Raw genomic sequence first — 14,093 nt, 5'->3', positions numbered from 1 at the left:
ATCAGGCGCCACCGCAGCCCCTGCCTCCGCTCCAAAACACCGGATAAAAGGAACTCTGCACTCCCCACTCCCCCAGGGATGAGATTGAAGAAGATATTTTTATCACTCGACTCCATCAGTTTTAGTTAAAGAGCAAGTTCATCTGAATTCAAAATGTGATGAAATGAAGTTATGCAAATAAAACATATATTCTTGATTTAGTAAAGCCTTCGTTTCTTGACTACATTTTTCTGTTCCCATCATTTCTGTTTGTAGAAAATGTCACACTTTGTCTGGAAAGCTCATGTAAAATGTTGATAATTTATGTTCTCAGCATAAATAACACTAGGTTAAAAAAAGAGAAAACAATACAATCAAAGTAGCCGAAATTAAACTCTGCCATTAATGGAAAAATAAAGTCTCAGAATAAAAATATTCAAGATGCAGGGATTGTACATAGTTGCACTTATTTTATGGAGAGCACTTATTTTAATTATCCAACTCCAAAGGAAACTGCTACTTGTGCGCTGCGCAAGGTATAGATTCGTTTCACACTACAGTAATTCTGACATAGCTGAGAGATGCAGTATGAGACGTGATAAATCGACCATAGGCAATATTTTATACTATTTTTATGGTGCTCAACAATAAGGTTTCCCCGGTGACATATGAAAAATTAAAGGAGAGCCGCACACTCTATGAGCTCAGATGCAATAATTGAATAACCTAATATCCAACGTTTCGACAGACAACCTGTCTTCATCAGGGTATATTCTCCGGGGGCATACCCAGTCAATTAGATATTGTGCTTCGTTAACCAGGTCCTCTGCCAGAACAGCTGAGTTAAACAATGGAATGTCAAACAATTGATAGTGGTGTATAATCTATGGACGCCCATTCTTCAATACAGAAACATTACAATAATATATTTTCTTTACTCATGATGAAGTAAAAAAGCAAAATATGTTTTTAATTAGTTAAAAAACAACTACATTTCCAAATAAAAAGTCATCAACGTGAGGGCATTTCATCTTTTTTTCACCAAACTTTTAACCAAAATCCAATGACATGGTGGCATGTTTTGTTGATTTCACATTGAATTCACGTTAGTTGACAACTCAACCAAATGTAAATCAAAACTAGACTTTGAACTGACGTCTGTGCCCAGTGGGATCCCTCACTTCAAATGTAGAGTTATTAAGAGGAGATTATGTACACACATTTCAGTATAAATCTTGCAATCAAATTAACAATCTGCGAACTCCGGCACCGCATCTGCCCCTTTGATTGTGAACATCCTGGAAACTAGGGCATGGTGTTTATCGTAAAATGAGCATGAAGGTCATTTGGGACACAAATTAAGTATTTTTCCACAGAATCTTATGTAAACACAGTTCAGTTTCAAGCCAATCCGGAAACCTACATACTTTTCATCTTGGTACAAGACGTGTCTATTTAAGGTGCACACTCACATACTCATATAGGTTAAAGCATTGGCCTGTCACTCTGGCATGAAAGCTATCTAAAAAAAAATGTGGTAGGTGATGTAATCACAGTTTAGCAACCAATATCTGAGCAACACGCACACGCACGCACGCACGCACGCACGCACACACATAAACACACACACACACACACACACACACACACACACACACACACACACACACACACACACACACACAGTCTTGTACTATTAACCTTGTGGGGACACACAATTCAGTCCAATTTAAATTCATATTTTCCCTAACCCCTTAACCCGAAAGCCTAACATTAACTCCTAAACCTAACATTAACTCCTAAACCTAATTCTAACCCTAACACTAATTCTAACCTTAACCCCAAACCCCCTAGGTAGGCATTTGACCTTGTGAGGACTAACAAAATGTCCCCACTTTGTCAAATTTTTGTTTGTTTACTATTCTTGTGGGGACATCTGGTCCCCACAAGTATAGTTATCCATGCCAACACACACACACACACACACACACACACACACACACACACACACACACACACACACACACACACACACACACACACACACACACACACACACACACACACACACACACACACACACACACACATACACAGCATCATCACCCTCCTTTTATCTGGCCAGCCACCCAGTAGGAGCTCAGTATCACTCGTGTTCTCAACCAGGCCGCCACACCTCTGAAGCCATATCATCATATCAGCCATGGGGCCCCAGTGCCAGCCAGCCCTTCCCAGCACCTCGACGCTGATAGTGAATCAATCGCAGGCTCCGGACCGTGGTCCACTCAGCCATTGGAGACACAGCCCTTCCATCAGGGCCGCCTATCACAGCGATTATCAACAGCCTCTCATTATAGGGGAGCGTGCTCTTTATGAAAGTTGGCACACAAAGGGGAAAAAGTGGCAGTCCCAGCTGTGATTATCTTTGTTCCCTCCTCCCCTCTCTTCTTTTCTCACTCCTCCTTCTTGTCATGTTCATCCCTTGATTCAGAGAAGTACAGGGACGTTTGGCAATGCAGCTAGCTACCAAAACCACTATCCTTTTAGGTGAAAAGGAATATGAACTAGCGCTGACTGAGAAGACAAATATATATAAATATGTTTAGCTGAATTATCTTGGGTCCAGATCTTTGTTGATGAATAAGTCAAATACCATCAGTCTCAGGTGACAATGGCTAGTCAAGGCACACTCCCCAAAACAAGGACCCCACACCCTCATGTTTTTGGGATGCCACATGACGCCAGTCCCCAAAGTGTAGACCAGCCACCGTTCCCTTCTTTGTCCTCCTCTCATACTGGTAAACAAACAATGGCCAGATGAACAATGGGGTGTTGTTTTGGTGCCAGAATTGCAACGCTGGTTTAGATAATAAAAACACAAATACCACCACATACTGTACACTGTGCACACACACATTCTTAACAGAAACCCCAGATGTGAGGAGACACTGCAGGAAATTGGGACAGACGCCAAAGGGCTCTCGTGACATTTAAGGGCTACACACCAGAGGAGGCTGGTGGGAGGAACTATTGGAGGACGGGCTCATTGTAATGCTCGAATGGAATACATTTAACGTTATCAAACACATGAAATATATGGAAACCACGTTTGACTCTGTTCCATTGACTCCATTCCAGCCATTAAAATGAGCCTGTCTTCCTATAGCTCCTCCAACCAGCCTATTCTGCCACACACCCTCCTGTTGCCTTGTAGATGGCTGGACTGGATTGGGGGTTGGAGGCTGGGGTGGAAGATATCTCCCATGTAGAGTCATAATTCTGCTTATGAACAATTCTGTAACTACAAAGTTGAGTCAGGGTTAAGGAACTTGGGAGAGTCTGGAGAAACATAACAGCTGTTAGTTTTCCTTTTTCCCCCTTGTTGCTTGCCCTCACTTGTCTATCAGCCTGTGAATACACTCTGAAATGATTTCTATTACAGTTTCAATGTAAAATAAATCTTCGAAAGGATCCAAGGAGGCTATAGGGCGTTGGTTTTGCCCTGTTGGATCCCTTTCGCCCAGATAAAATTATAGAAATGTGTAGCATAACGTGCCTTGACTTGCATTCACAGGGGGGAAAGGGTGAGCTGAGGGTAGGGTGTATGTTACAGTCCTACATGGGCATTGTTGGATTCTGGGTGAAACTTTGAACATTGTCATACTCAGAAGTATAGGAACATTAGTTACAAAAGAGACATGAGGGGTGCCATAATGAAGCTTGGGAGGGGCTGAGTGCAGGGAACACAATCACATAATGAAGCTTGGGAGGGGCTGAGTGCAGGGAACACGATCACATGTGGCAGTACTTATAAGGGGAGAAACCGTTGAAGGCTCATGTCACTTAGCCCCGTGCTTAGCAATAATGATGCAATGTTTAGCGATAAGGAGGAGACTCCACCCAAAGTGGGGTATGAATACTACCACAGGGGAAGCCATGTCTGTGTCTGAATTACAGCTGTATAGACCCTTTGGGAAGAATTAAACTTGGTTAAGCTTCTCTAGTGTCCGTGAGTTATTTACTCTGAAAATTAGAACCTAATAGAATGAAATATGTAACGAGTAGGGACAGCTCTAATACCGAGGTTAATGAATGAACATGTATAAAAGGTTTTCCAGCAGAAAATGACTTTATAGCCCAAGCATCATAACACTAAACTGGATTGAACCCTGAGACCGACCACAGGCTTTGGCAACTCCAACCAGAATCCTGTTAACAATAGACAAGGTAATTAAATCCTGTTCTGTTGAATTCAAGAAAAACGTAATTCCTCTTTATTCTTAGATGCTATTTGTGTGGGTGAGTGACATATAGAAATGTATTCTCTCAGACTCTCTGGACTAGACTATTACACTTACTTTGACTTGACACTGGGAAGATTTAGGTCATTTCTAAAAATGTATCTTGATAGAGAAAACCGCTTTTATCCTCTGTCACATCAGCAATCTACAAGTAACACTCACAAAGGAACATTTCACAGTCCTTTGTCTTCATTCTTGGCTTGGTTCATGCGAATACTGTAAGTTATATTCAGATAGTAAGATATTTATACATTTGAGAGGAAGGAAAGAGTCCCCCTTGTGAGCCAGAAATCTCTAAAAGAAAAAAAGCGGTATGGAGGCCTGATGTGATGGACTATGGGATAGGACAAGAATAGAAGGGGACTGTTTATATTGTTCCATAGACAAATGCATACACTATTTGTTTTATGTTGTCTGTATATTGTAAGACTGTTTACATGCAACAATAACTTTTCTAAATTGTTAGGTTCACATAGTAGCTTGGAGAGAATCCTAGGTAGTGGACGGTTGGTAGCACTGCTGTGTAATGAATACTCAAGGAGAAAAAGGTGAGATTCACTTGCAGAGTGCGGCAGGTGTTTATTACGCCTTCGCAGAAGGCAGGAATCGTGGTCACAGGCAGGCAATTGTCATACACAGGTAGGCAAACAGGCAGGTGAATCAAAACTAGGACTGAAGGCTACAAATGGTTCTCACAATCGAGCTAGGAAAAGGCTTAGTAGAGTCAAAAACGAACAATACCTCACAAAGGCACAAACAGAATGAACTGAACTAAATAAGGAGCTGATGAGACCAGGTGAGTAACTTACATAGGTGAAATCAATGAACAAAAATGAAAGACGGCTACGTTCAAGAACACAAAGAAACAGAACACAAGGTTGACTAAGAAAATAAATACAGAACCTTACAGTACACCCCCCAAGGGAAGCTCCTGACGGCCCAATGGCACCGGAGGGTGGAGCGGGCGGGCGGGGGAGCAGAGGCGGCCGCCTACCTTGGGGGCGAGGTCTGGCAGGCTGGTTCGACAAGGTCGTGGACTGACCTGACGTTTTGTGTCGAGGCTGATGTTCAATGGGTCTGTTCGGGGGTCGACCCCGAGGTCGGTGAGCGGGACGATCCGGACGTTTATGGTGGAATGCCTGAATCATCTCTGGGTCGAGGATGTCCTGGTCGGGGACCCAGGAATGGTCTTCAGGCCCATAACCTTTCCAGTCCACTATATGCGACCTCTTAGGCGTTTGGAATCAAGGATGGCCAGAATGGCGTAGGCAGGTTCCCCTCCGATGTCCAACGGTGGGGGCGCACCGCAGGTTGAGACTGGAGGATGAAGAGGACTGCAGGTGACCGGTTTTAACAGAGACACATGGAAGGATGAGAAGATTTTATACTGACGGGGTAACTGGAGGCGGTACGTGACAGGGTTGATGCGATGGGTTATCTTGAAAGGTCCAATGAAGCGAGGACAGAACTTTTTGCACGGGAGGCGGAGCCGGATATCTCTGGTAGAGAGCCACACGCTGTCCGTGGTGAAAGATTGGCGTAGGTCGGCGGCGTCTGTCGACAAAGCGCTTCTGGGTATTAGAGGCTTCCTGCAGATGCCGGTGAGCGGTCTCCCATACCTGATCACTACACCGAAACCAGTCGTCGACAGCTGGGACAGTACCAGGCTCCGCCTCCCAGGGAAACATGGGGGGTTGTTAACCAAGTACACACTGAAACAGAATAAGGCAGATGGATGAATGAATGAGTGAGTTCTGAACGTATTCAGCCCAGGCCATATATCGACTCCAGTCGTGTGGAGAGGCAGAACATTGTTGGCGGAGGTACATTTCTTGGTTCAGGCGTTCCGTCTGCCCGTTGATCTGGGGATGGTACCCAGAGAAGAGGCTGAGGGCAAACCCCCCCCAGCCGGTCACAGATGGCTCGCCATACCCGGGAGACAAACTGGGGCCAGTGGTCAGAGACGATGTCCTCTGGAATCCCATACAGACGGAACACCTGCTGGAACATACACTCAGCCAATTCCATGGCATTAGGTAAATGAGGAAGAGGAACCAGATGACACATTTTTGAAAAACGGTCTACTATGACAAGAATGGTGGTGTTACCAGAGGATTCACAGGATTCTTCCAATGGCATTGAGGAGTCACCACATAAGTCACTGGCTTTATCAATAAGTGCATCGAGGACGTCGTCCCCACAGTGACTGTACGTACATACCCCAACCAGAAGCCATGGATTACAGGCAATAATTCGCACTGAGCTAAAGGGTAGAGCTGCCACTTTCAAGGTGCGGGACTCCAACCCGAAAGCTTACAAGAAATCCTGCTATGCCCTGCGATGAACCATCAAACAGGCAAAGCGTCAATACAGGACTAAGATTGAATCATACTACACTGGCTCCGATGCTCGTCTTATGTGGCAGGGCTTGCAAACTATTACAGACTACAAAGGAAAGCACAGCCGCGAGCAGCCCAGTGACACGAGCCTACCAGACGAGCTGAATAACTTCTATGCTCGCTTCGAGGCAAACAACACTGAGGCAAGCATGAGAGCATCAGCTGTTCCAGATGACTGTGTGATCACGCTCTCCGTAGCCGACATGAGTAAGACCTTTAAACAGGTCAACATACACAAGGCTGCGGGGCCAGACGGATTACCAGGACGTTTGCTCCGGGCATGTGCTGACCAACTGGCAGGTGTCTTCACTGACATTTTCAAACAGTCCCTGATTGAGTCTTTAGTACCAACATGTTTCCAGCAGACCACCATAGTCCCTGTGCCCAAGAACACTAAGGCAACCTGCCTAAATGACAACCGACCCGTAGCACTCACGTCCGTAGCCATGAAGTGCTTTGAAAGGTTGGTAATGGCTCACATCAATACCATTATCCCAGAAAACCTAGACCCACTCCAATTTGCATACCACCTTAACAGATCCACAGATGATGCAATCTCTATTGCACTCCACACTGCCCTTTCCCACCTGGACAAAAGGAACACTTATGTGAGAATGCTATTCATTGACTACAGCTCAGCTTTCAACACCATAGTCCCCTCAAAGCTCATCACTAAGCTAAGGATCCTGGGACTAAACACCTCCCTCTGCAACTGGATCCTGGACTTCCTGACGGACCGCCCCCAGGTGGTGAGGGTAGGTAGCAATACATATGCCACGCTGATCCTCAACACTGGAGCTCCCCAGGGGTGCGTGCTCAGCCCTCTCCTGTACTCCCTGTTCACCCACGACTGCATGGCCAGGCGCAACTCCATCACCATCATTACGTTTTCAAACAACACAACAGTGGTAGGCCTGATCACAGACAATGACGAGACAGCCGATAGGGAGGAGGTCAGAGACCTGGCTGGGTGGTGCCAGAATAACAACCTATCCCTCAATGCAACCAAGACTAAGGAGATGATTGTGGACTACAGGAAAAGGAGGACTGAGCACCCCCCCATTCTCATCGATGGGGCTGTAGTGGAGCAGGTTGAGAGCTTCAAGTTCCTTGGTGTCCACATCAACAACAAACTAGAATGGTCCAAACACACCAAGGCAGTCGTGAAGAGGGCACAACAAAGCCTATTCCCACTCAGGAAACTAAAAAGATTTGGCATGGGTCCTGAGATCCTCAAAGGTTCTACAGCTGCAACATCGAGAGCATCCTGACTGGTTGCATCACTGCCTTGTACGGCAATTGCTCGGCCTCTGACTGCAAGGCACTACAGAGGGTAGTGCGTACGGCCCAGTACATCACTTGGGTTAAGCTGCCTGCCATCCAGGACCTCTACACCAGGCGGTGTCAGAGGAAGGCCCTAAAAATTGTAAAAAATTGCCCCCAGCCACCCCAGTCATAGACTGTTCTCTCTACTACCGCATGGCAAGCGGTACCGGAGTGCCAAGTCTAGGACAAAAAGGCTTCTCAACAGTTTTTACCCCCAAGCCATAAGACTCCTGAACAGGTAATCAAATGGCTACCCGGACTATTTGCATTGTATGCCCCCCCCACCCCCTCCCAACCCCTCTTTTTACACTGCTGCTACACTCTGTTTATCATGTATGCATAGTCACTTTAACTATACATTAATCTATATACTACCTTAATTAGGCCGACCAACTAGTACTCCCGCACATTGGCTAACCGGGTTATCTGCATTGTGTCCTGCCACCCACCACCCGCCAACCCCTCTTTTACGCTACTGCTACTCTCTGTTCATCATATTTGCATAGTCACTTTAACCATATCTACATGTACATCCTACCTTTACTACCTCAATCAGCCTGACTAACCGGTGTCTGTATGTAGCCTTGCTACTTTTATAGCCTCGCTACTGTATATAGCCTGTCTTTTTACTGTTGTTTTATTTCTTTACTTACCTATTGTCACCTAATACCTTTTTTGCACTATTGGTTAGAGCCTGTAAGTAAGTATTTCACTGTAAGGTCTACACCTGTTGTATTCGGCGCACGTAACAAATACACTTTGATTTGATTTGACCGATGTGGTGTACTCCTCAATGCCATTGGAGGAATCCCGGAACATATTCCAGTCTGTGCTAGCAAAACAGTCCTGTAGCTTAGCATCTGCTTCCTCTGACCCCTTTTTTTATTGATCTAGTCACTGGTGTTTTCTGCTTTAATTTTTGCTTGTAAGCAGGAGTCAGGACAGAATTATGGTCAGATTTGCCAAATGGAGGGAGAGGGAGAGCTTTGTATGCATCTCTGTGTATGGAGTATAGGTGGTCCAGAGTTATTTTCCCTCTGGTTGCACATTTAACATGTTGATAGAAACTAGGTAAAACTGATTTAAGTTTCCCTACATTAAAGTCCCCGGCAAATAGGAGTGCCGCCTCTGGATGAGCATTTTCTTGTTTGCTTATGGCGGAATACAGCTCATTCAATGCTATCTTGGTGCCAGTCTCTGACTGTGGTGGTATGTAAACAGTTACAGAGAATATAGATGAGAACTCTCTCGTTAGGCAATGTGGTCTGCAGCTTATCATGAGAAACATTTCCTCAGGCGAGCAATGGCTCGAGACTTCCTTAGATATCGTGCACCAGTTGTTGTTTACAAAAATACATAGACCGCCGCCCCTTGTCTTACCAGACGTCGCTGTTCTATCCTGCCGGTACATCGTATAACCAGCCAGCTGTATGTTGATATTGTCGTCGTTCAGCCACAACTCTGTGAAGCATAAGATGTTACAGTTTTTAATGACCGGTTGGTAGTTTAATCTTCCCAATAACTCGTCCATTTTATTGTCCAAAGATTGCATGTTTGAGAGCAGAATTGAGGTGAGTGGGGGTTTATTCGATCACCTCCTACACCTCAGAGGGCTGCCCGCCCTCCGGCCTCTCTTTCTCCGCCTAGTCTTCACACAGATCACTGGGGTCGGGGCCTGTTCCCGAGGGAGCCGTATATCCTCCGACTCGGGCTCGTCAGAGTCGTGAAAGAAGAAAAATGACTCTGCTAGTCCGTGGTGAGTAATCGCAGTCCTGATGTCTAGAAGTTATTTTCAGTCATAAGAGATGGTAGCAGCAACATTATGTACAAAAATAAGTTACAAACAATTTAACATTTGAAGAAGAACCTTTTGAAGTACCTTTTGCATATAGTGTATGTGTTCCTTCAGGGAGTGGTAGTAAATCAGGATGTCATCAATGTTGATCTCCATTGCCTCATTTTCCGGGATAGATAGGGGGTTAACACGGCCCTTCGGTTGGGACACTCCAGGGAGTAAGTCAATAGCACAGTCCCCTGGGCAATGTGGTAGCAGAGTGGAGGCCTTGATTTTGCTGAAGACATTGCTGTACTGGGAGTATTTAGATGGTATGGTGGGTAGCACTGCAGAGGCAGAGTCCTCAATGGTGGTGGCTCTGCAGGGTAGGCTGAGAGAACTGGTGAAGCAGGTAGAAGACCAGGACAGTAATTCACCTTGTTTCCACAAGATGGCAGGGTCGTGACGACAAAGCCAGGGGTGTCCGAGGATGGGTGGCTGTTTGGGGGATGAGAGTTCCATGAGTTGAATGGTTTTGGTGTGGAAGACTCCAATCTGGAGGGTGACGCTCTGTGTCAGGTACGTAATGAAGCCCATGCCCAATGGCTGCCTGTCCAGGCTGTTAATCCTTAAGGGAGGGGTGACAGGTGTTAGATCAATGTCATGCTCTTGTACTAGCTGGTGATTGATAAAATTACCTGCTGCTCCCGAATCTATCAAACCCTCTACATACTTAGTAACCCCCTTCACGGTTATCAATACTGGGATGGAGAATTGCTTCTGGGAGATATTTAGAAATAAGGACACGCCTACCTGCTTGGCAGCGGAGGGACCCTTCTCATGTCTCCGTGGGGGGCGAACAGGGAAATGGCTGAGTAGATGATCTTTCCCTCCACTGTATAGGCAGAGCCCTTCTTGGATCCGACTTTGACGTTCGATACAAGGGAGAGGAGCATGGCCCAACTGTATGGGCACTGGAAAACTCAGATGGGAAGACGGAATCGAGGAAAGAGAAGGTTTTGGGTTCCTCGGTGGCAGAGTTCTTTGGCGGTCAGCAATGAGGTGGTCGATGGATATACGAATGTATTGATTTAAATCCTGAAGGTCACCTCTACAGGCCAGCTCCGCCTGAAGTTCCCTGTTGAGCCCTCTTCGGTAGACGGTAAGTAAAGCAGCCTCACTCCATCCACTCCCTGCAGCCATGGTGCGGACGATCGAGGGCATACTTGGCAGATGAATTGCATCCTTGTTAAAGTTCTATGAGGAGGTCTCCTATAGGACGACCGATAGGAGAGTGATCAAATACCTCTTTGAAGAGGGTGTAGAAATGGGTCTCAGATCCGAGTTCTGTGCTGTTGGCAGTCCATATGGCAGTGGCCCAATCCAGGGCTTTGCCTGTGAGTAGAGATACAACCAAATCCACCTTGCTCTTGTCGGTGGTGAAGTTAGTGGGGTTGTGCGCAATGTATTTGCGGCATTGCATCAGAAATCCCTGACATTTTCCAGGTGAACCGTCATATTTTCTAGGCATGGATATGAATGAAGGAGAGCTATGGGTTACGATACCTGGCATCGGTGGAGAAGGGATAGACTGGCGGAGAAGATGACAGATTTCCTCCATATGCTCCTCTTGCTGGGTTAGGCGCCGCTGTAGCTCCGCTGAATCCAATCCATTTAGGTTGAGGTATTCTGTAATGAATACTCAGGGAGAAAAAAGTGTAGATTCACACGCAGAGCACGGCAAGTGTTTATTTCGCCTTCACAGAAGGCAGGAATCATGGTCACAGGCAGGCAATGGTCATACACAGGTAGGCAAACAGGCAGGTGAATCAAAACAAGGACTGAAGGCTATAAATGGTTCTCACAAACGAGCTAGGAAAAGGCTTAGTAGAGTCAAAACGAACAATACCTACAAAGGCACAAACAGAATGAACTGAACTAAATAAGGAGCTGATGTGACCAGGTGAGTAACTTACACAGGTGAAATATGAACAAAAATGAAAGACAGGGCTACATTCAAGAACACAACGAAACAGAACACAAGGTTGACTAAGAAAATAACTACAGAACCTTACATGCTGCAAAGCCCTGTTAACTCATATCTACACATCATCTGACAAACCGCAATAGAGATCCTGGATGAAGTCCAGGTTTGACCAAAAAACACCTAATCGGTGTTGGCATTAAGTTCATGCCCCCTTGAACTTACATTACATCTATATTATTGTTTTGAAGAGATTACGATCCATTCCTAGCCTAAACAAAGGTGGATGTTGCAATTAATTAAATAGAGGGATGTGGCCTTGATCTAATTTTTGTCTGATCTCTCATGTTAAGACTATAAACAATATCAACAGGAGGAAAAGGTGTCCTGTAGTCACTAGCAAGCATGTGCAAATAAAAACCAAGTAATGGAGGTCGCCAGTTAATAGAAGGATAGACAAAGAGTGTCATCTAACAAATTGTGGTGTCGTAATGACTTTATAGAACGACTGCCAAAACGATGGATGCTTTTTCATGTAGGGACATGGCACCACATACAGAGTCAAAGTATTTATATGTGGATTGTGAACAGCAGAGAACATGTTTACTCTGTTAGCAGCAACTAACCTGCTTATCAAGAACTGAAACTCGACTGTTGTCCTTTGTCTCCCTCCATAGGAACATGCATATTCAACAATAATATATTTAAACAGAACACAAACTTTGTGCACTTCCGCTTTTCTCACTCAGTAACTTTCCACACACCAAGTTCCTCTTGACCCTGTTAGATTCTGGGTGAAACTTGGAACATTGTTATACGCAGAAGCATAGTATATTTTTATTTTACCTATACTTAACTAGGCAAGTCAGTTAAGAACAAATTCTTATTTTCAATGACAGCCTAGGAACAGTGGGTTAACTGCCTTGTTCAGGAGCAGAATGACATATTTTGTACCTTGTCAGCTCAGGGATTCGATCTTGCAATCTTTCGGTTACTAGTCCAACGCTCTAACCACTAGGTTACGCTGCCACCCATATAAGACAGATGGCTTTGGAATGTGTTGGGTGGACGGGAGGAAGTCACAGGATTGCTTTAGGGGAAGCGGATGGACATCTGTGGATTAGGCGAAGGAGGGGTTGAGGTCAGGTCAGATCCCCTGAAGGGATAAATTATGGTTTATTACCCTATTACCCTCTTCCTGTCGAACCATAAGATGTAAATATTGGAGAGAAGGAGGAGTGCCTAAAGTGGAGTATATGTACTTGTGGTGGTGGAAACACGTTTTTGTCTGAATTACAGCTGTATGGACCCTTTGGAAAGAATTAAACTTGGTGTAACGGTCGTCGTACGTAATGGACCAAGACGCAGCGGGTTGAGTGCTCATCTTAACTTTATTTGAACACATACGAAACAAAACAAGAAAACGTTCGAACGAACAGTATTGCAGGCTACACACACAGCTATGCAACAACAACTTCCCACAAACCACAGGTGAAAAAAGGGCTACCTAAGTATGACTCCCAATCAAAAACAACGATGTACAGCTGTTCCTGATTGAGAGCCATACCAGGCCAACAAAGAAATACACAACATAGAAAACCATAGAAATACAAAATAAGAACATTACCCAAAAACCCCGGAACACATAAAACAAACACCCCTCTTACATAAATACATATCCCAATAAACCCCGAAACACATAAACAAATAACCCCTGCCACATCCTGACCGAACCACAATAACCAATAACCCCTTATACTGGTCAGGACGTGACACTTGGTTAAGCTTCTCTAGTGTCCGTGAGTTATTTACTCTGAAAATTAGAACCTAACAACCCCTTACATATACATTCCTTATGGATATAAAGTAATCAATAAGTTCTAGTATGATAACATGAATAAGTATATTTCAAGCTAGAATCCAACGGTATTGACACAGTGAAACCAATACTGAGCATACTAAAACAAACATTTGGATCACTCTTGGAAAATTGGTAAATGATAATAGGATTTTCCATTTAAATCTAGATTATACGTCTTTGTCTTGTCTCGTCCCATGTATATATCTTTTTAGATCTTTTCCTTCGCATTCTTTTTAATATTTTTCCTAATCCTCAACTTCAAAATACTCTACTGCAACCCGCCTCACCCAATGTGGTGTGGATCTGTTATTTTTCTAAAGTATTTCTACTTCCCTCCAAACTGGAATACCTCAACTGAAGCTAGCTAGCTAACTAGCTACCAGCTATCAGTCAGCTAACCTTTAGCTCGGAAAGCTCTCGCCAGTTCATACAACGCGTTTCAAACCAGAGCATACCGGACCTATTTTTC

This window comes from Salmo trutta, chromosome 37 (assembly GCF_901001165.1).
Source record: "Salmo trutta chromosome 37, fSalTru1.1, whole genome shotgun sequence".
Taxonomy (NCBI): Eukaryota; Metazoa; Chordata; class Actinopteri; order Salmoniformes; family Salmonidae; genus Salmo; species Salmo trutta.
This window is presented reverse-complemented; position numbering follows the sequence as displayed.